Source organism: Euprymna scolopes, chromosome 32 (genome assembly GCF_053919585.1).
Source record: "Euprymna scolopes isolate OS-2025 chromosome 32, ASM5391958v1, whole genome shotgun sequence".
Lineage (NCBI taxonomy): Eukaryota > Metazoa > Mollusca > Cephalopoda > Sepiida > Sepiolidae > Euprymna > Euprymna scolopes.
Window position 1 is genome coordinate 49,350,304 of NC_136513.1, and position 22,500 is coordinate 49,372,803.

Below are 22,500 nucleotides of genomic sequence, written 5' to 3' on the forward strand. Positions count from 1 at the left end.
TTTGCAAGCAAAATCTGATTCCGCATTTTGCTAATTCCTCTCCTCTGACGAGAAGAAAAAGCATTTCTTTCGAAACTCTGCGGATTAAGGACAATCCACTTCTTTTGTGTTTCCTTTTTGAAAATGAAATATGTTTTTAACTCTTACTAAAGTTTTGTTAACATATTTTATTTATTCTTTGTTCTTATATATATATATATATATATATATATATATATATATATATATATATATATATATGGACGGAACCAAGAAGAATTAGGGAAATTCTTTAACTTATCGAGATAATACAAAGCTCAACAATTGGTGTGATAATCACAACTTAGTCCTATACCACGTGAATCACTACAATTCACCAGATTTCCTCTCATCTGTGCGTTTTACTCTCTACATTATAGACACCCCATTATTTCGTTTCTAATGTACACATCACTAAACGTCACATTTCTAATACGTTACCTAGCGCCATCTTTTCACTTCTGATGAAAAGCATTAAGCTTCGAAATACTTAGGTATAAAGTGCATATCTATCCCGTACTCCTAATTGATGTAATCTCCCTATTGAATGAACGATTAAATTTATATGAATTAATATATATCTTTATATTGTCGTGTTTTCCTTTTTCCATCGATACCCACACACGCACGTGCGTGTGTAAAAAGGAACAAACCAAGATATGTTCATCAAGGTTTCGTTTTTCACTTAAGCCCATGTGCACAAATCGTTTTGTTAAAATCATAAGATCATTCTCGGCCGTCTTGAATGACATTTACACTTTACGTTAATGTTCATTTTAACTAAAGTTCTCGCTGCGGTTAACGTTAGCCGAGCGGTTTTTTCCTTTGGTCCCCTGGTCGGGTTCGAATCTCACGTCTAGCAGTAATCGTGACTTTCTGCACTGATGATTCCCGAAAAGATGAAACACAAGTTTTTTTTAGATATTAAAAAAAAAAAAAAAATTATAAAAAGTAATTATAGTAATAATACCTTATATTTCAAATTTCAGCTCTCTAGACCAAATATTCAGAGAGGAGTTTGATTGAGACTTTTCCTCAACACAACGACAAGGTCACTTATATATATATATATATATATATATATATATATATATATATATATATATACGATCTACTTAACTTTACATACGCAGATCATGATGTCATAATCATTAAATCACTATCCCTATCTGTACATTTAAAAATAAATGTTTAATTTCCAACTGTATTTCTCGCGTTAACGTTGGCCGTATGAGTTTGTTCCTTGATAATGGAGTCAGAGATGGCTTCGTTGCCGGGTTCGAATCTCCCGACCGGTAGTAATCGTAACACCCTGTCCCTGCACTAATGATTCCCGAAAGGATGAAGTAAGTATTAAAAATATATATATACATTCCTCACATCATCTTACTCACTCAGCATCCAATAAACTGCACCAAACACCATTCACCCAAAATTTGAATACAACATCCTTTATCAACAAGTATATTATTGTACCTATTTACTATGCCTCCCCACGGGACAGAGTTAGACACCAGGGTCGTTTTTTAACGTGGAGAAAAGGTACAAAAATAAAAATTGTCTCAGTCGTGAAGGATTTCTCCTCCACCGAAAGAGAACAAGAAATAGAAGTGCAGCATCTGAAGAACAGATACTACACTTTGATCTTGTCCCGAGGGCCAAGCAGACATTATATTATTGTAAACAATACTTATATTACTGTGAACCAAAGCAAACCTGAAATTAAATTAAATCTGATTAAGCAATTGACACGTGGAGCGTGTGAATATTTTTTTCCTATCTTTATGTGAATGATCCGAATATTTTAACAGTGTATCGTATTAAAAAAAAAAAAAAAAATCGCGTGATGCGTATTACCGTGAACCGTGGCGACCCTGACGACGTGCCGTTCGGCCGTGATTTTTTCCTACTTAATACTCTTTCCAGGTTTTGTCTGTTTGATCAAAACATGGGAGTAACCAGACGTCGCCGCCCAATAGGTAAACTAATTAACCAGAAGCGGATCAAGTAATCGTAGTAATATCCTCAAATCAGCTTATCGTTGACAAATATAAGAACAAAATTACTCAGTTTTGCTTGGTTACACGGGAAACTAGAAAGTAATAATAATAAAAAAGGGAAAATAATTTTAAAAAAAGAGGAAAAAAGAGAGAGACGATCACTTGACAGTGTAATTAAGCTGTCTCGGAAGTCGGCGTTCATTTGATAACAATAATCACATCACAACTTCCGACGCCAGATTTTTCACAGCATTTACCCGTGAGCTTTCCAGACAACGGAGGTTAGTTTAACCTTCTCATACTAAACGCATCGCAGCATAATTATTATTACAGAGCCAAAAAAAAAACATAAAAGATGGGCGAAGGTGATCCTGAAGCTCCCCCAGAAAGAAGACAATCGGCGAAACCGAAGTTGAGTGGCAGCGTCCATCCAGATCATATGCCCCCTTCCCACACGACTGTCCTTTTCTACAGAAGCCTGATGGTCAGCGTATACTTCAGTCTCGTCATTGGTCTCACATTCTTCCTAACGATCTATTACTTATTTATCTGGGTACCGGTCCGCGGTAAATACACCCAACATCACGTGTTCGTTGGTCATTCGTCAGCAGTTTTTCATCCGGAAGGGTTCGTTATTTTTGCTATTTTTTATTCCCCTCTTGTTTTTGTTTGTTTCAAATTCCAAATTTAAACTTTTTCTTTTCATTTTTTTTCTTATTCATTTTTAATTGCTGGCGTCTTTGATGTTTATTAATGCTTTTAACATCCGGCGTCACTTCTACGTCCAAATAATAAAAGAAAAAAAAGTAAAGGAAGAAAATAAAAAATACAGGAAAGTGAAAGATAGTATTTTTTTTTTAAAGTCATAATATTCTATTTTTTTCAACTCGCGATAGTCGAGTCCTGTTTTTACCTGGTTTCCACCTTAACATTTTCCTTTAAAATTACGACTTTCCCAGGTTTTCGGGTATGCTGAAAACGAATATCGCATTAAAATTTTTCGCAAATAAGTAGTTTTCCAGATATTAAGCAATGTAATTTTTATGTTATTGATACGCGCGAGCGCGTGTAAACACAACCCTATAAACTACGCGCAAACGCGTGCATATTAAGACGACCACCAGCAATAACATAAGAAATGACATTGCTTAATATCCGGAAAACTACTTATTTGCGGAAAATTTAAATGCGATATTCGTTTTAAGCATACTCGGAGACCTATTTACGTCGTCATTTAAAGGAAAACGTTAAGGTGAAAAACAGGTAAAAATTTACCGAAATAAAAAAAGCATTTAGAAAACCTTAAATGGGAAAGCAAATAGCAAGTCAGGCATTCATCGTCTGACATATATTTGGAAAGAAATCATCAATTATAAATAAATGAAAAAAAAGTAAACGGTCGCTGTTTTAGGTCATCAGAAATGGTAATTATGGTAAATAAACTCATACAATTGTGTGGGAAACTTAAGTTACTCACGCAATTCTATGAGTTTATATAAATACCCGCGTGAACATTTGCGAAGCATAATTTTTTTCTGTCATTTTTAACGAGGTATACACGTTATTTTTGTCTGTCTTTTATAACTCTTTATTTGTTTTTAAATTGTGAAATTTACTTTCTCGAGAGAAGGAGGCTATATTATAGGATTTCAAGGTGCCACATTCGGATGAGTTGCGATACCCTCATCCCCGTTTAAAAAAAAAACGACTTTGTATCACATCAAGTCTATGTATGAAGAAACATAAATACTCACATCATCATCATAAAAAAAAAAAATTACTGGTAAATCGCGATTGGATCATTCTATCGCTCCAGAAAGTATCTCACTCATAACGCAATTCTCTACCTTTTTAAGGAGCAAAACACGTTCCAATGTTTACCGTCGCCATATCTGGAAAGGAGTTGCTCAAATCATCCTTTCCTGCTTTGACAGAGTTCAAAACCGGCTTCGAAATCTAGTAGGTGATTTCCTTTCCCTCACCTTACTCTTTCTCACAGAAGAAACGTTTCCAGTTTCTTTCTGTTCTATCATTATTTTCATTACGACTGAGCTTCAATCTATGATTCTTCACAACAAATATACTTCTTGATACAAGTACTGTAACAATTTTCTCTACTCTCCACCTGTGGCTAAAACTAAATGCAAATTCCATGAACAAAGTTTCTTTCCTAGAACTGCTTGCCCGTGGAACTCTGTACCTCGGGTTTGCTTTCCAGCTGACTACAACATGGCCGTTTTCAATTCCAACGTAAACAAGTTCTTGATGAGCCGTCTTCTTAAATAATTAAATCCTACCCAATTTCCATCAGTTCTGATTATTACGATGTTGTCTCATACCTGACAATCGTTAATCCTTATCCTCGAGTAGCTTTCGAGCCTTGATAAGCAGTGACACCTTCGTAAATTGGATATACTTTAAGGTCATATCCAGGACCATTTTATTTGAAAAGAATCAGCAAGAAATAGAATTATTTTGTTTTAATCCGACACAGCGCTAAAAATAAATCAATTTGAACTAATTCCATGCATCCGTGAAGCAACATGAATCATTTACGTGCAGAGCAAAACCATTAAAGTATTTATTTAGTCTTTGCCATCCATTAAAAGAAAAACACACTAAGCATCAATAATTGTTAATTTCCAGATTTAATTGTAAATTGGTTGTAATCTCTTAAGAAGAAAATAAGCTCAGATTTTAACGTAACACCTTTTTCTTTTTAAATTTAAATATTAGTGATGGGACGATTCTAATATCCCCCCTCCGATTCCAATACAAATGCCGATTCCGATTCCGATTTTTATAAATCTCTAAATATTTAGCTTTTTTTTTTTTTTTTTTTTTTTTTACAAAGGCATCACCACATTATCAAGGCCCAGAGGCCACTCAAGGATAAGGGTTAAAGAGTGTACAGTAGAAGTTGGTCAATATAGTAATCATTAGTAATGAAAATTTGGTAAATTTAATAACTTATATGGAACGGCTCATCAAGAACTTATTTACTTTAGACTTGAACAAAACCATATTGTAGTCAGCCGGAAAGCAGGAAAACGGAAGACAATTCCACAGGCGTGCAGTTCTAAGAAAGAAGCTTTGTTCATGGAATCTACGTTTAGGTTTAGGCACAGATAAAGAGTGGGGGAAATTATTGATAGTGTTTACAGCTAGACGAGTGTTTCTTGTGAAAGTTTGGCGAGGGGGGACCATAGATTGAAGCTCAGTTGAACACTTTCCATGAAAATAACGATACATCAGAGACAAACTCGCAACATCTCTTCTGTGAGATAGAGGTTGCAAGGAGGAGAAAAGGACATCTCCTACGAGGCTACGAAGTCTATTTTGAACTCTATCAAGGCAGGACAAGTTCTTTCTAGCAGCTCCTGCCCAGATGTGGCAACAGTATTCCATCCTTGGACGTACCTGGCTCTTATATAGATAGAGAATAGCATCAGCAGTGAGATATCTACTGGATCGATAGAAAGATCCCACCATTTTTCCAGCGGCCTTGGCAACAGATTTGATATACGTGTTCCATTTAAGATCAGGAGTAATGGTCAAGCCCAGAAGCTTGTCAAAACTTGAGGCCTCCTGAAGACGAGAGCCATTCATTTCAATTGATGACAAATGTGGATTAGAATGTTGATGATGTAAAGAGAGAAGCTTGGTTTTAGATGCATTAAAAGTAACCAGCCACTCCTTTCCCCATTGTACTACGTGCTCAAGATCAGAGGAGAGAGAATTGGAGAGAACTTGCTCGTTTACTGTCTTAGATGTGGTACCATAAATGGTAGTGTCGTCAGCATAAATGTCTACAAATGATGTAAGGATATGATTTGGAAGATCATTAATGTAGATCAGGAAAAGAGTTGGGCCCAGGATGGATCCCTGAGGGACACCGGCATTAATATTGTGAGCTTCTGATTTTTGCCCCTCAACTACTACTCTTATGAATCTATCAGAAAGAAATGATTTAATAATTGAGAAGACTTTTCCAGCTATACCATAGCTAGCGATCTTATGAAGTAAACCTTTATGCCATACCCTATCAAAGGCTTTAGATATGTCAAGAGCAATTGCCCTAGAAAGATTGCCACCGTCGAGAGATTTGCTAATCCTATGCGATATAACTGTAAGGACATCTGCTGTAGATCTAGCAGAACGGAAACCATATTGAGTGTCACTAAGAAGGTTATTTTTGTTGAGATGTTTGATTACTTCTGTATTTAATACAGATTCTAGCAACTTACTCATGACGCACAGGAGACTTATTGGCCTGTACTGAGAGGGGGATGAGCGATCACCTGAATTCTTAAATACAGGGCATACTGATGAGATTTTCCAGGGAGATGGGAAACTATTCTCCTTAAGACAACGTTTAAACAGTTTTGTAAGTATGGGCGCTAGTTCAGGTTGAAGTTTTTTGAGTACTATAATTGGAATACCATCAGGGCCAGTTGCTTTACTGGAATCAAGGTTTTTGATTAGCTTGGCAACATCACGTACAGATATACGTATATCACATAGCGTGTTTTCTGATACAAGAGGAAATATTGGGGGTTGGCGGTCTTGGTCGCAAAGGGTAGAATTAGCTGCAAAGTTCTTGACAAAGAGTTTGGCTTTGTCTGATGCTGACGAGATTACCTCAGATCCATTGATAATAGTTGGGATGGAGCACACTCTTCTGTTCAGGATTCTGTTTGCTATTTGCCAAAACTGGTGGGAACCAAGCCGCTGCTCAGCTACTTTGGACTTAACAGATTGAGCATACAACTCTCTTGCGTTCCTTATTACTTTCTTACAATGGTTGCTGGCAGTCCTGAAAACGGCTTTAGTTTCCATACATCTATTACGTTTGAAGCAGTGGAAAAAGTGATTTCTGTGCGCAATGGCAGCAGCACATTCTGGAGAGAACCATGGCTGGCTGTTAGGTTTTTGCTGAAATTTTTTAGAGGGTATGAAATGGTCAATACCTACAATTAACCATTCAGTTAGGTCTAATACTATAGAGGACACATCCTTTTTAAACATGGAATGCAGAGGTAGATCAGATATAAATGTACGGAAGCTATCCCAGTCAGCCTTAGTGTATCGATATACTGTACGATGAAGAGGTACGTCTGGGGACTTATTACATTTCATTTTTATCTTAATTGATACAACAGAGTGGTCGGAAGATCCAAGAGGCGACAGAACAGAAACTGAACATAGTTCAGGGCAAGTTGTGAGAAAAAGGTCTAGTAGGCTCGCATACTGGCCGTCATTATCGGGCACACGGGTAGGTTCCTGAACAATCTGAGTGAGGTCATAGGCAATGGAGAAATCATGACAGAACCTCCCCTCATCATCGGTCTTGTTTGAGTGGGTCAACCATTCGACGTTGTGAACATTGAAGTCTCCACATACGTGAATGTTAGCTGAAGGATAAGTAGAAAGGACTTGGTCAATTTTCTCAGATATGCTTTGAAAGATAGTAACTCCGCTGTTGTGGGGGCGATAGAGAGTAAATATAAATGCAGTAGTGTGAGCTAAAGCAACCCGGAAGCACATATAAGGTAAGTTAGGATCTTCCCTGGAGATGTCCCTCCCACATGGAAAGCTATCTTTAATATAGGCACATATTCCATGCCCATGGCGATCTTGGGGGTCAGATTTAGAAGTTAAGTTAGAGTATCCTGTAATTGCAAACTCATCAAGGGAAATAGCCTGTCCAATGCCAGTTTCACTTAAAAATAAAAGGTCTGGTTTAGTCTCCTGTAATTGGGTTTCAACCTCTGGAAGGTTAGAACGTAGACCCCTGATGTTGGAGAAGGAGACATGGTAGTAGGGGTCTACGTTGGAAGTTGGAGAACCGGGTTTAATCGTGTATTTTTTCTTGAAACTTGTCATGATGAAATTTTGGAATTTGTGGACTAGGTCGACAGATTTACTTAGAGCAGGACAGAGAGGGGAAACTAAGAGAGAAAAAGAAACGAAGAATTTTTTTTTTTTTTTTTTTTTTTTTTTTTTGTACCACATGATAAGGTAAAGCCGTAACAATTACCCACTAGTATGGCATCGAGAGGCCCCACCAGAAGCTACTGCATGGTCCAGATTCCATTCACCAAATGGCAATACAGCAGCCCCAGTACTTTGCACCTGCTGATAGGACAGCCTCCTTAGTGGTTAATCCAAGGTTCGGGTCCCTGACTATCAGGCGGATAACGTCAGCCCAGACAAAACGTTTACCTCCAGCACCCTTACTAGTGACATGGCTACAAGGATAGACATAGAAACAGAAAATTTCCACCAACTCTGCCAACTGTTCGCGCAAAAATACTGCCATCCTAGAAAACAGCTTTTTCTTCTCCCTTTGTCAGAAAAATCACTCATTTAAAAATGAGGACTGAGGGACAAATAAGAAGAAGCGAGAGTAACAGGAGCTGCCGATAACACATCCACAATGCGTTTTCTACTCTCCATTAAAAAAAAAAAAAATAAATAAAAAAAAAAAAAATAAAAAAAATAAAAAAAAAATAACTATTAAGTATTGTACTTAATAAAAGTCCAACGGACCTGTTTAAGGGAAAGTATGGTGATAGATTTCCCTCCCACGAACTAAAAATGAGTACAATTAGGTAATCTATTTTTGCAATCATCTCGGTAGATAAATAAACATTTATGGACGAGAAAAAAAAAAAAAAAAAAAAAAAAAAAAAAAATTAAAGCTAGCATTTAATACAACAGAAATACATAAATTAAATACTGAAATAAAATGTAGTTATTAATATTTGAATCTTAAAATAAAAAGTGCGAATTAATAGAGAAAATCACTTATCACAACAACGCATTCCGTCTCCAAACTAGTGAAGAATTTAACTTTTAATAGCGTTCAGAAGATTTTTTTTTTTAAATTAACCGTTAAGAGAAAGCGTGATTTTATTCTGAACTTTAACTAATCACGTTTTAAGCAACTTATGATATAAAACAAAATCGGATGGGGGGGGGGGGTTCTTCCGAAGGTTAGTTGGTGACGTTATAAGTAATTGCGAGATAAGATGGGAGCCAGAAATTAGGGGTGGGGGACTGAAAATGATAATATAATGGATTGATTATACAATATTTAAGATCAACTTGGTAGATAAACATTTAAAAAATTGCTGTTTTTCCCAATTGCTGTAAAAATATATGTTAAATGTGCACATATTTTCGCAAGCGTAAAAAAACATACTTGTGGGTGGTGATGTATTGATTTTAGTTTTACTGGTAGTTCAAAATCAATAAACATTTTTTTATTTTAATATTATTACCAGAGTGGAAGATTTAGTTTTAAACAAACAAAAAAAAAAATAAATAAATAAAATAAAATAAAATAAAATAAAAAAATAATAATTAAGGGAATCGTTTTTGGCATCGAAAACTCGACACATTTTTTCAAATTCCAATACCGATTCCGATTCCCCAAAATTTTTGATTTTTCCGATTCCCGATTCTGACTAATCGTCCCAACACTAAATATCCATGATGAACATACCCATTAAATTTTTGTTTTACTAAGGAGATGCTTCTTGTTAAGAGCAAAGGAAACCCGGCCACCTGACAATTATTGACCATTATCCTCGATTTGCTTTTGGGCCTTGATAATCAGTGACTCCCCAAGTAAAACAAATGATGAAGAATATTATGAGAGGATTGAAAACGATGAATAGTATGAACAGCATTTGATTATTCATGACGACAGTTTATGACAAGTATTTGTTAATAAGGTGCTCGACTGAGCACCTCATTAACAATGACACCCCTCCACCAATAAAACATTCGCAGCAAACACTCGTCTAGCTACAACAACTATCAACAATTTCCCTCGCTCTCTATCTGTGCATGAAATAAACGAAAATTTCATGAGCAAGGTTTCTTTCATAAAACTACCTGTCTGTGGAACACAATATCACGAGTTTGATTTCCAGCTGACTATAACATAGTCGTTTCCAATCTAATGTAAATAAGTTTTGGTTTAGCTATCTTCTTAAATAATTATACCCTGTCCAAGTAATCAACCGTTACCGATCATAACGGTGTTGTCCCATCGGCTAAAAACACATTTAAATGCATGATATAGAATCCATTCCCCTTTAAGGAAAACTATGCGATAAAAGATTTACCTACATTTCTTTCTTCCGCTCTCTCTCTTTCTTTCTCTCTCTCTCTCTCCCCCTATATATAATGTATATATATATTTTTTTTTAAATTCGCACCAACCATGCAAACGCACATCGATTTGGTCTCCACAACAATCGCCAAAAACACAGAACGTATAGATTTTCTCAGATTACGAAGGGCCAACCACCGGGGTTAATACCACCACGAAAGTTACAAGGAAAGCCGCACTAAATTTTCTTTCATGAATAAGCTGTCTTAACAACGAAAGCCTCAAAAAACACATTTTTCATCATTTGATAAACAAATTCCATAACATTATTCGGTTTTCTGCATTTTCGAGGCGAGGATTGGTTATTTGGATTATTTGGACTGAGTGTAATTTTCACAATGTTTCGGTCGATGTAACCTCCGACCTTTTTCAAGTGTGTCTTGCTGAACTACTCAGGATCTCTATCCAGTAAGGCTGACGGAACGAGAGAATGTTATTATCGTAAATTAAATAAAGGGTTTCGTTCGAAATTCTGTGCAGATTCCCGAGTTCTACGAGATTACATCTGAAGATGTATGAAGGTCGGACGTTACATCGACTGAAACGTTATGTCCAAATCACACTCAAGATAAGAATAGTAGTCCGAAGAATCTAAAGACTCCAAACTAACTTGATTTGTTTTTCTAAATTATCAATTAGACAAAGAAAGAGAACACATCTTTAAACTGGTATTAAAAAAAGTAATTAAAAATAGTAAGAAAAATAGTAATAAAAAACCGGAAGTGTCGACGATGCTGACCAACTGAATGTTGTAAATCATGTTATTTAATACTATGTCCATCGATCCAGTGTTATGCAGGATTCGTTAAGGTCAAATTGGTTTTGTAAATACCTTTGTGGTTTATAACCACGTTTTTTTTTCAAGGTTCAATACCTGTGTTAAAATCGATTTGCAGAAAAGCAACAAACTCGTTGACCGGAATCCATTTCCGGGCATGTGAGCGTATTGTGCAAATGGCCAACATCATTATGGCAATGCCCTTCCCCATACACAAACAGGGCAACACAAAACTACGGAAACATACTCATACTCACACACGTTGGAACTCACACAAATACAAAAATGAACACTTATAAAGTCTTCACAATAAAACGAAATGATGTCCAATTTCTTTTGTATCATCTTCTAATGATATCCTGTTTCTTATATAAAAAAAAGATAAAAGAAAAAGATATTTTAGCCTTTCGTCAATTAAAGTCTCTGAATTCTTCCAACAGACAACCAATAATCTCCGACCATGTTCATTTGTATAAGCTGCCATGTTTGGTAAAGGAAAAAGAGGTTAACTCTACACTTCCGAGGTTTCGTATTTAGGTTCTTATTGAAAGTACATTTACAAAAAAAGTTATAAAGTAAATTAAAATTTATTCGCCGAAACGTTATTTTTTATTTTTATTTTTTTAAATTACATTTTCATCCCAAACAAGGCGCATTGCCACTTTGGGGTAGGGGGCTACTATCAGGGGCAACAACTACTGGGGTACTATTTAGGGATTTGGGCAGCAAGATGTTGGTTCACGTTGCACTTGAACTTCTGCATGTCAGTACAGTTAGGGAAGCAGGGACCTGGAATGGAATTCCAAAGTCTAGCGGTTCTGGGGAACAAACTACTGGAGTAGAAAGATCTTTTACATCTAGGGATCTCTACAGTGTGAGGGTGGGATTTTGCAGCCTGTCGGGTCTGTCGAGGGTGTTCACGTCGTGGGGCACAAGTGATTGCAGTTCGTCGAGCATTCACCATTAAAATACTTGTAGAACAGGCAGAGGGATGCAACGTTTCGTCGATGGGACAGAGGCTGAAGCTTAGATGCCAGTTCAGGGCCTATCAGATTTGCGACTCTCTTTTGAACATTGTCAAGGAGCGAGAGACTAGTAGCAGATGCACCAGCCCAAATATGACAACAATACTCCATACATGGGCGAATGGTGGCCTTATAGAGGTACAGGATACTTTCGAGTGTTAGTAGTTTTCTAGCACGGTAGAGAGAGCCCACCTTCCTTGCAGCGGCCCTGGCAATGCCCTCGATGTAATTGTTCCAACTCATGTTTCCTGTGAACGTTAGATGAGAACATCAGTTCGATTCATCCAAATAATACAAACAACCATCCCGCATCTAAAAAATTCAGAACTCTGTGCAGATTCTGTAGTGTACAGTGTCTCGATATAACAACACGGAAGAAAAAAAAACTGTATTCTTCTCGTAACATTAATATTAGCATACAAGATAAATTCACTGTTAAAGAAACAGAAAAAATTGGTTATCGTTATTTTTCTTTTTCAAACATATTTCTCATAAAAAATTCGAATTTCTTTTGCTTGTTAACTGTTATTGAATAAGCTCATGTACTTATTTAAGGAATAATGGACTTACCCAGAGATTATAAATATATTTACATCTACAATGCCATTGGGTAGCGATTCGTGGCAGTTATGGCCCCAGCATCATGACGTGTGCTTCTGTAACATACTTTTCTAATACATTTTTTATTTATTTATTATACTGTTGTATTAGATTGTCTGGAAAGTTCTGAGCCTTTAGGCACAGAAATGGGATAGAAGTAAGAAGATTTTTCCTTTCTTAGCAATATTTTGAAACTTGAAAGAGTCGCCAACCTGATAGGTCCTGAACTATCATCTAAGCTTTAGCCTCTGTCACATCGACGAAATGTTGCATTTCTCTGCCTGTTCTACAAGTATTTTAATAGTGAATGCTCTAAAAAACTACAAGCACCGGTACCACCTCGACGTAAATTCTCTCAACAAACCCAAGAAGCAGCTAAATCCCACCCCTACACAGTAGAGATCTCTAGGTGTAAGAAAGTCTTCTACTCCAATAAGTTCTTCCCCAGAACTGCTAGACTTTGGAATTCCCTTCCGGGATTCTGCTTTCCCAACTGTACTGACATGCAGAAGTTCAAGTGTAATGTGAACATCTTGCCACTCATCTCTTTTCATAATATTCCTGCAAATTATGTTTCCGATAGTAGCCGCCTACTTCAAAGTAGCACTGTGGAGTGAAAACTTACAAATTTTGGGCAACTTGCTCTAATTGTGAAATTTGGGGTTTCTTTAATTTTTGTCTTCAAAGCATCAATATCTAATTTTGAAGGTGTTCCACTACGACTGTTGTTTGCAAGACTGATGGTTCTCTTTTTGAATTTTGCAAACCATATCCGAACATTTAATTTTCCTGTAGCATTGTGACCATACACTTCGCAAATCCCTTTGAAAAGTTTTAGCGGCAGTTTGACCTTTTTTGAAGAAAGAAAGCATAACTACCCAAACATGAAATTTGTTACAATTGATTTTTTTATAAAGGTAGTAGTGATGGGACTTTTTCCCGATTCCGATACAATTACCAATGCCGTACAAAATTCCAGATTCCGATTCCGATTCATTATAAATCTCTAAATATTTAACTATAAAATTGTTATTTTGTCCCGATTACTGTAAAAACGCATCATAAATGTGCATATATTTTCTTAAATGTAAAAACACACTTGCGAGGGATGATCTATATATTTTAGTCTTACTGGAAGTTTAAATAAATAAATATTTATTATTTTATTATTACTACAAGCAGTGGAAGATGTTTTACAAAAACCAAATCAAATAAAATAAATGATTAAAGGAATCGGGTTTGGCATCGGAAAATAGGCTCAAATTTTCCCGATTCCGATTCCAATACACCCCAAAACTCCGATTTTTCCGATTCCCGATTCTGATTCCGATTAATCGTCCCAACATTAAAAGACAGGTCTCTGAACTAAAGTAGAACCGAAAATTTTGTCAGCAAAAAATAAACTTAACACATGGTAAGTTTCATCTGTGTTAAGAGTTTTCAGGTGTACGCATTTTAAAAACATTAAGGACTTTCCGGACAACTTATTTGTTTTGATTATTGCCAGCCTGTAAGACTATAGCATTGAAACTTACACGGTTACAACACTAACTCTACTACATATACTAAAACATGGAATGTAACCTATTTTGTATATTCTGTCAAAATTATAATTAACGAACATATTTATAAACAGATGTTAAATAACAAGTTTTGTTAAATCTATAAAAGTGAAATTGTTTGTGTGTGTGTGTGTGTGTGTGTGTGTGTGTGCGTGTACATTTCCCTACACAATAACTCTGTCAATTTTCAGTCTACAGACTCGATATTTGACATAAGGAGTATTGAGATTTGGAAAAAAAATTTTGAATCGGTTTTCGGACAGAAATTTGGCTGTCAAGGGGTCAAAGTTCAACGATTTGACCTTTGAAAACTCTACCAAACTATTCCGCCAATTTTGCGTCTAAACACTTGAAATTTTAGATATAGGTCACTTGTACAAGGATCAAACTTTTTCATTTGATTTAAGTCCAAAACAATAAATGTTAAGGGATTACAGCTGGGGTCAAATGAAAAAAAAATAACCTTTGCGGTCGCTACTAAATTACCCAGCCAATTTTTGCTCTAAGCATTTGAAATTTTACATAAATGTATTCAAACATAGGGCAATCTTTTTTAACCGGTTTTTGGCAGAAAACTTTGCTGACAAAAAGTTCAAGATTTGATGTTTGCAGTCTCTAGCAAACTATTCAGCCAATTGTGGGTCTAAACATTTGAAATTTTACATCAAGTGTATTCAAACATGAAGCAAGCTTTTTAATCAGTTTTTGGGCGAAAACCTGGCTGCCAAAAGGTCAAAGTTGAAAGAGTTGAGCTTTGCACACTCTACCCCCACCTCAATTTTGGGTCAAAACGTTTGAAATTTTAGATGTAGGTTACCTGAACATGAGTCAAACTTTTTGATATATATATATATATATATATATATATATATAAGTTTCGTGGTTAAATTTTAAATTCTGAAAAAAAACAACATATAGACATATATTCGATTTAAGAATTTATTGTTTGACAAAAAGAATATATAGAAGGGGTTATTTTAATTTCTTTAATCCATGGATTTTCAAACAATAAATTCTTAAATCGAATATATGTCTCTATATGTTGTTTTTTCAGAATTTAAAATTTAACCACGAAACTTATATATTGCTCTATTCTTAAATATTGAGCTTTTCCTTTTTGGCTAGGATCACTTTGAAAGTATTACTTCAAGTAATATCGATCAGGATTTTTCATCAGAATTCTATCAGTGTCTTATATATATATATATATATATATATATATATATATATATATATATATATATATACCTATGCACATAAAATTATGAACAGTACATAGGGCCCGAACAAAGCCGGGTTGAACTGCTAGTTAATTATAATTTTAATTCTTTTTCACTTTATTATACTCCAATATGTCTCCATACAACGCCGAGTTACGTTCAAAACTCTTACCTATTAATGCGATTTCTAAATAAAGAAAACACACATTATTTGACTTTATTATCGAAGATATTTATAAAAAAAAAGATTTAAAAAATTGTAAGATGGTACACATATTTCATTCTATTTTTCTCAGCATTTCCTATAAGCACAGTACGCTGGGCGAGATCCACAAGTTAATAAAATCTCTAGTTATGCGATTTATACATAAACACATGAAGCTTGGCAATCTTCTTTTTTTAACTCGAAAATTATTAATCCACGTATAAAATTAAGCTTGTGTTAGTCTGAATTAAATAATCCCAGACAAAGCTGGGCGGTACATCTAGTATATTACACACACACACACACACACACACACACACACACACACACACACACACATGATGATGAGTCTCCGGACTCTACATAAATAGCTGACCTAGTAGGTATATACATACTAAGGGAGATGAATAAAAAATGGAGTGCTATAAAGGGAGTATGTATATACATATATATATATATATAACTATTTCATTTATTCACATAAATTTACTATACGAAAGTATAGATTTATGCGTAAACTTTAAGTATTTACTTCAAAAGTGCTCAATACGTAGGTAGAGCTAGTTATTAATTTATAAAATATATATGGCGATTAAGCTACACTGAATATTCTGCGTTTCATCCAACTATAGGATTCGTCAGGCTTATGCGCATAAGCCTGACGAATCCTATAGTTGGATGAAACGCAGAATATTCAGTGTAGCTTAATCGCCATATATATTTTATAAATTAATAAATATATATATATATATATATATATATATATATATAGTAATTTATAAAATATATATGGCGATTAAGCTCATATATATATTTTATAAATTACTAACTAGCTCTACCTACGTATTGAGCACTTTTGAAGTAAATACTTAAAGTTTACGCATAAATCTATACTTTCGTATATTAGATTTGTGTGAGTAAATGAAGTAGTTATATATATATACATATATACATACATATATGTACATACATATATATACATACATATATATACATATATATATATACATACATATATATATATGTATACTACAACTTGGATGTCTTCACGTCCAACGTTAACAAATTCCTAATGAATCGCCCCCTTAAGTAATTACTTCATTAAATTTCCATACTAACGTACTGTACTTGCAATAACCCTTATCTCTGAATGGATTATTTTTTAATTAATTCAAACGATCGAATAATAGAAAATAAAAATAGAAAGAAAATCAAAGTATTTTTTAAGGCACTTAAGTTAGAAATAACACTAGAATGCAATTGTAAAGTAGATATAACCCTTAATCAAGAAGTTAGATGTTATACAAAGCTGTCTTCGTAGAAATAAATTAATCAAGAAGTTAGATGTTATACAAAGCTGTCTTCGTAGAAATAAATTAATCAAGAAGTTAGATGTTATACAAAGCTGTCTTCATAGAAATAAATTCCTATTATTACGCCTATTAAATGATTAAAATAACATCTTATAATAAAAAAGGTATAGGTTGAGAGTGAGCTTTAATACGAATATTTCAGGATGGTACAATAAATAAATTAATAGATAATCAAATTAGAATATACAGAAACTAAACTAAATAAGGAAAATAGAAATATATCAACATTTAATAATCGTTATTGGTAATAAACTACCACTTGAGAAATTTCAATAACATAAGAGAAAATGAAAAATAAAAATATTAAACATTACATAACTATGAGACATGTAGAAGAACAGATTAAATCAAAATACAAAGTTGAAGCAAACGAAGGGAGAAATTGAACCTAGATTGATATATAGAAAATAAAGTTAGAACTATACGTTTAAAGTACCGCAACGGCGTTTGATAAATACTAATATTAAAATATTAAAGAAAGAATACATGTAATTTCGATAAATAATAATTATTAAGAAGGCAGAGTTGTCTCCCTTTACAGCAACGATACAAGGAAGGATAATGAAGAGTGAGAATTGAAAATAAAAACATAATACTTAGTTAATAATATTTAAATTATTGACATAAACTTTAATTAATATCATTTAAATAAATCTTTTAATCATACTTTCTTTTTAAGAAATAACGTGTGAAAAAAAAAATCAATTAACATGTAAATAAAATTTATACGAAACGATGGCGGATCGTGAAAAATAGTCAACAATATAAATAGAAACTAGAATTAATAGGTGTACTTTAGTATTTGGTAAATAAATCAATGAAATAAATAACTGGAAAAAAATAATTATAAAAATTTAAAAAAAATTAATGAAATAATTAAAGGGGGGGGGAAATTTTTTGAAAAACATTAAAAGGTTAACTAAATATAAACATAGACAATTGTTGAAGTTTCATATAAAAAGCAAAAATACGAAAGTGGATTAATTTTTTTTTAATACATTTTCACCCCAAACAAGGCACATTGCCACTTTGGTGTAGGGGGCTACTACCAGGGGCAACAACTACTGGGGTACTATGTAGGGAGTTGGGTAGCAAGATGTCGGTTCACGTTACACTTGAACTTCTGCATGTCAGTTGAGTTGGGGAAGCAGGGACCTGGAATGGAATTCCAGAGTCTAGCGGTTCTGGGGAAGAACCTACTGGAGTACAAAGATCTTTTACATCTAGGTATCTCTACTGTGTGGGGGTGGAATTTAGCTGCCTGTCAGGTTTGTCGAGGGTGTTTACTTTGTGGAGGCACAAGTGATTGCAGTTCGTCAGAGCATTCGCCATTAAAATACTTGTACAACAGACAGAGGGATGCAACATTTCGTCGATGGGACAGAGGCTGAAGCTTAGATGACAGGTCAGAACCTATAAGATTGGCGACTCCTTTGAACCTTGTCTAGGAGAAAGAGACTAGTAGCAGATGCACCAGCCCAAATATGACAACAATACTCCATACATGGACGAATGGTGGCCTTATAGAGGTACAGGATACTTTCGGGTGTTAGTAGTTTTTTAGCACGGTAGAGAGAGCCCATCTTCTTTGCAGCAGCCCTGGCAATACTTTCAATGTAATTGTTCCAACTCATGTTTCCTGTGAACGTTAGGCCAAGGAGTTTGAAAGATGTACTCTCAGATAAAAAGTCTTCAAAGGCAATCGAAAAAAAATGTAATATAAAAATGGTATAGGAGTAAGTCCAACTGCTTAATCCCTTAAAATGTATCCATATATGTATAACAAATCTGAAGAGTAGCTTCTTTAAAAATATTTTTACATAGTATAGTATTTGAGTTTGTCCAAGTAGTACGAAACAATTGCAACGTATAAGGAAACACACATATTCTTATTTTATATTTGGTTGTTATGATTTTGCAAAACATTAATATCGATTATGAAAACTGATCACAATGAAACTTATATAATTGAGTCAATTAATTTTGACTTTGATTTTATTAATATATATTAACATTACCGAATTTTGATGTATAAAAAGTTTAAACAAATGTTAACAAAGCATGTATATATAAATAGCTATATCTATCTATCTATATCTATCTATCTATATATGTATATATATACATATATGCATATACATGTATATATATGTATATATATGTATATATTTATATATGTATATATATGAATATATGTATATATGTGTGTATATATATGAATATATGTGTGTATATATATGTATAAAGGGCGAATGAACTCTTTTTCTGGGTTAACGGCCAACTAGCACCGTGTATATTTGTGTGTGTGTATATGTGTATTGGGGTAGAGAGGGCTCCCGTAAGCCGTGGTGAAGGCAACCTTTCCAGGAGAAGCAAATCTCTGATTTAAAAAACCATAAAGCGGAAGACCAGTACCCGCATTAAACTGGTCTGCAGTTTAATTTGTTGCTGGCTATCTTGCTCTTGCTTGTTGCTAGATCTCAACATTTTGAACCGAGAGAGAGACTTAGCTTTCGTACAAAGCTAAAACTCTGTAACATCATATTTGAATAGATACTCCCTCAGACATTTGGGCTCATTGATTTTAAATGCCTGAGGGAGTGGCACTCGTCTGATAAGACGTTGCAATCATCATATGTGTATATATATATGTCTGTATATATATGTATATGTGTATATGTATATATATATATGTAAATATAATGTATATATATATGTATATATATATGAATGTATATGCGTATATATATGTATATATATGTATATATATATGTATATGTATGCATATATATGCATATATATGTGTATATGCATATATATATGTGTATATGTATATATATGTATATATATAAGTATATATATATGTATATATATGAATATATATATATATATGTATATATATATATGAATATATAAATGTATATATATGAATATATATATATATATATATATATATATATATATGTATATAAATTCTACATACAACATGTGACCACATGTGCTTTTACTTTGCCCTCATCAGCCGCTAACCAGAGGTGATTACACAGTTTCGGTGGCTAAAGCGGGACTGCCACCCCTGGCACCACCAGCAGGTATTGCTGCTGGGCAAAGCAATAAATAGGAAAAAAAAAAAAAATAAAATAAAATAAAAAATTTTTTACCTGGCATATTCAAGTCGAGGAAAAACGCTGTTTTTAACTTTTAAAAAAAGGAAAATTAAAGATTTGATAATAAATAAAAATTAAAATTAAAAAGTTTTTTTAATTTTAATTTTTATTTATTATTAATTCTTTAATTTTCCTTTTTTTCTTCTTTTTCCCTTTTTCTTTCTTTTCTTTCCTTTCTTTTTCTCCCCTTTTCCCCCCTTTTTCCCCCTTTCCTCCCTTTTTTTCCTTTCTTTCCCTTTTTCTTTTTTCTTGTTTCAAGAGCAGCCCGAGAACGGAAGAAGTGGACAATGCTCTCTTTGCAAATGTCTTCGAATTGCGCCAGATCCAGCATGACGCCTGTCTAACAATTGTTTGCAGGCGATATTTTTGTTTTTTAAAATCCCTTCCAGTGACGCCTATTTTCGAAAGAAGCGAAATGGTGGAGTGTCCTAAAAATCCCCGACATCCAACTTCGATAGGCATCACGTTGCACATCCATCCCTTTTCTATACACTCGGCACGCACGCATTCGTACCGATCTTTCTTTCGTTCATGAGCCTCTGAGAAATTTTCTTCCCAAGGGACAGTTAGCTCGATTAAAAATATACTCTTTTTAGAGTCAGACCAGAGCAAAATATCAGGCCGCTTTTCCGTTTGGATGATGTGCACTGGAAATTTCAAAGATGTCTTCAGTTCTGCTGAAACTTTCCAATCCTTTGCCCCATTCAATAACTTCATATTGGGATTCAATTTATTTTTCTTCTTTGATGGACATTTGCCTTCCTGGCAAAATTGAACCCTGGGTTCACTGGTTGTTACAGGCTGCTTGTTAGCTAATATACACTGGGATGATATTATCTCAACCAGCACTTCTAGAACCTGGTTGTGTCGCCATGTAATCATTGGGAGGGATTTTGAGCATGCAGACAAGACGTGACGCAAGGTACCGCGCTCTTTTTGACATATAGTACATAGATCAGAATCTATATATCCCCATTGTTTGAGATTCGATGCGCATGGCAGTAGGTCATACGTAGACCTCAAAAGGTATGATATCGCCAGTGGTTCCATTTCGATTAAGGTGTTTCATGATTATTCAACTGGCTCAATATCACTCCATGTTGTCCACGCACATTGCTTGGCTTGAGTAACAGCAGTAGCTTTTCTTTTTTCCTCCTCAAACATTTTTATTTCCTCGGTCACCATTTTTCTCTTATCTTTAATGCCCATTTTGGAAAATGGCTCATAATTTCTGGATCCTAAACCAGCCCTGTCAACCTGAACAAGACCCATTATTTCCTTAGTTCGAAGACTGGATTCTGCTTCTTCAATTGTTTTTGTAACTGACCACTTGGTGCCAGCTTTTACAGTTGGATGTGCTTCCCGGACAAATTCATCATTTGAGTCATTCATCATCATTTGAAGACGCACCTTTCCAACTTTGAATTCTTCTACTAATGAGGACAAAGGAAGTTGCAGGTTGCCAGAATTCGTGTATAACCCTATTTTAGAAAAACAGAGGGGGACTCCAAGCCATTTACGTAGATATTTATTTGCGTGTTGTTCTATCCGTTCAATACGAGATAGTGCTATTTCATAAATTTGCATGGGCCACGAAAGACGGGGTACTAATCCATATCGATAGCACCAAGCTTTCATCTTTCCCGGCAAAAAAGTTTTATTTATTGCCTCAAGTCCCTTCAGGGCCATGTTTTGCAATTCCATACCTCGATGTCTGTCTGTTAGTGGAATTTCGTAAAGGCGTCCTAGACTCTTCACAGGAATTTCTTTAACTGTCGGCACAATATCCTCCCCGACATTAAAGTGAATTTGCCTTACCGAACCTTTAATGATTGACAAACTTCGACTTTTCTTTGGTTTAATCCTCATTTTCACCGTTGTAAGAAGATCAAAATACCGATAAAGCAAACACTTAGCAGCTGTTTTGGAAGGGGCAATGATGGTAATATCGTCCATGAACGCTCTTGATGGAGGAAGAATTATTTGTTTATTAGTCGTAACCCCCGTTGTAGTGTTAGCGGCACTTCTTAATATAAGTTCCATTGCTAACACAAACAATAGTGGAGAAATGACGCACCCCATCATAATGCCGATTTCAAGTGACTGCCATCTTGTAATTATTTTTTCATTGTAAACCTCATGAAAGCCAAATGAAAATATTTCATTATAATGTCCCTAATCTTTTCCGGAAGGTGGAAATAGTTTAATGCCATATCAATTAATTCGTGGGGAACCGACCCATATGCGTTGGCTAGGTCAAGCCAAATTACATAATGGTCTGACTTTGTCTTTTTGGCCGACATAATTGATCCCCAAATCATTTCCGCATGCTCCAGACAACCAGGAAACCCGGGCACCCCAGCCTTT

General features: G+C 34.7%; 1 long non-coding RNA gene across 1 annotated transcript in view; it reads left to right on the top strand.

Moving 5' to 3' along the window:
- The first annotated feature begins 1,981 nt into the window (after window positions 1-1,981).
- Window positions 1,982-22,500, top strand: part of LOC145256331 (uncharacterized) — a 59,043-nt gene continuing 38,524 nt past the window's right edge. Inside the window, exon 1 of the long non-coding RNA XR_013863976.1 lies at window positions 1,982-2,645. This is a non-coding gene — a long non-coding RNA (uncharacterized LOC145256331). The remainder of the gene's footprint in view (window positions 2,646-22,500) is intronic.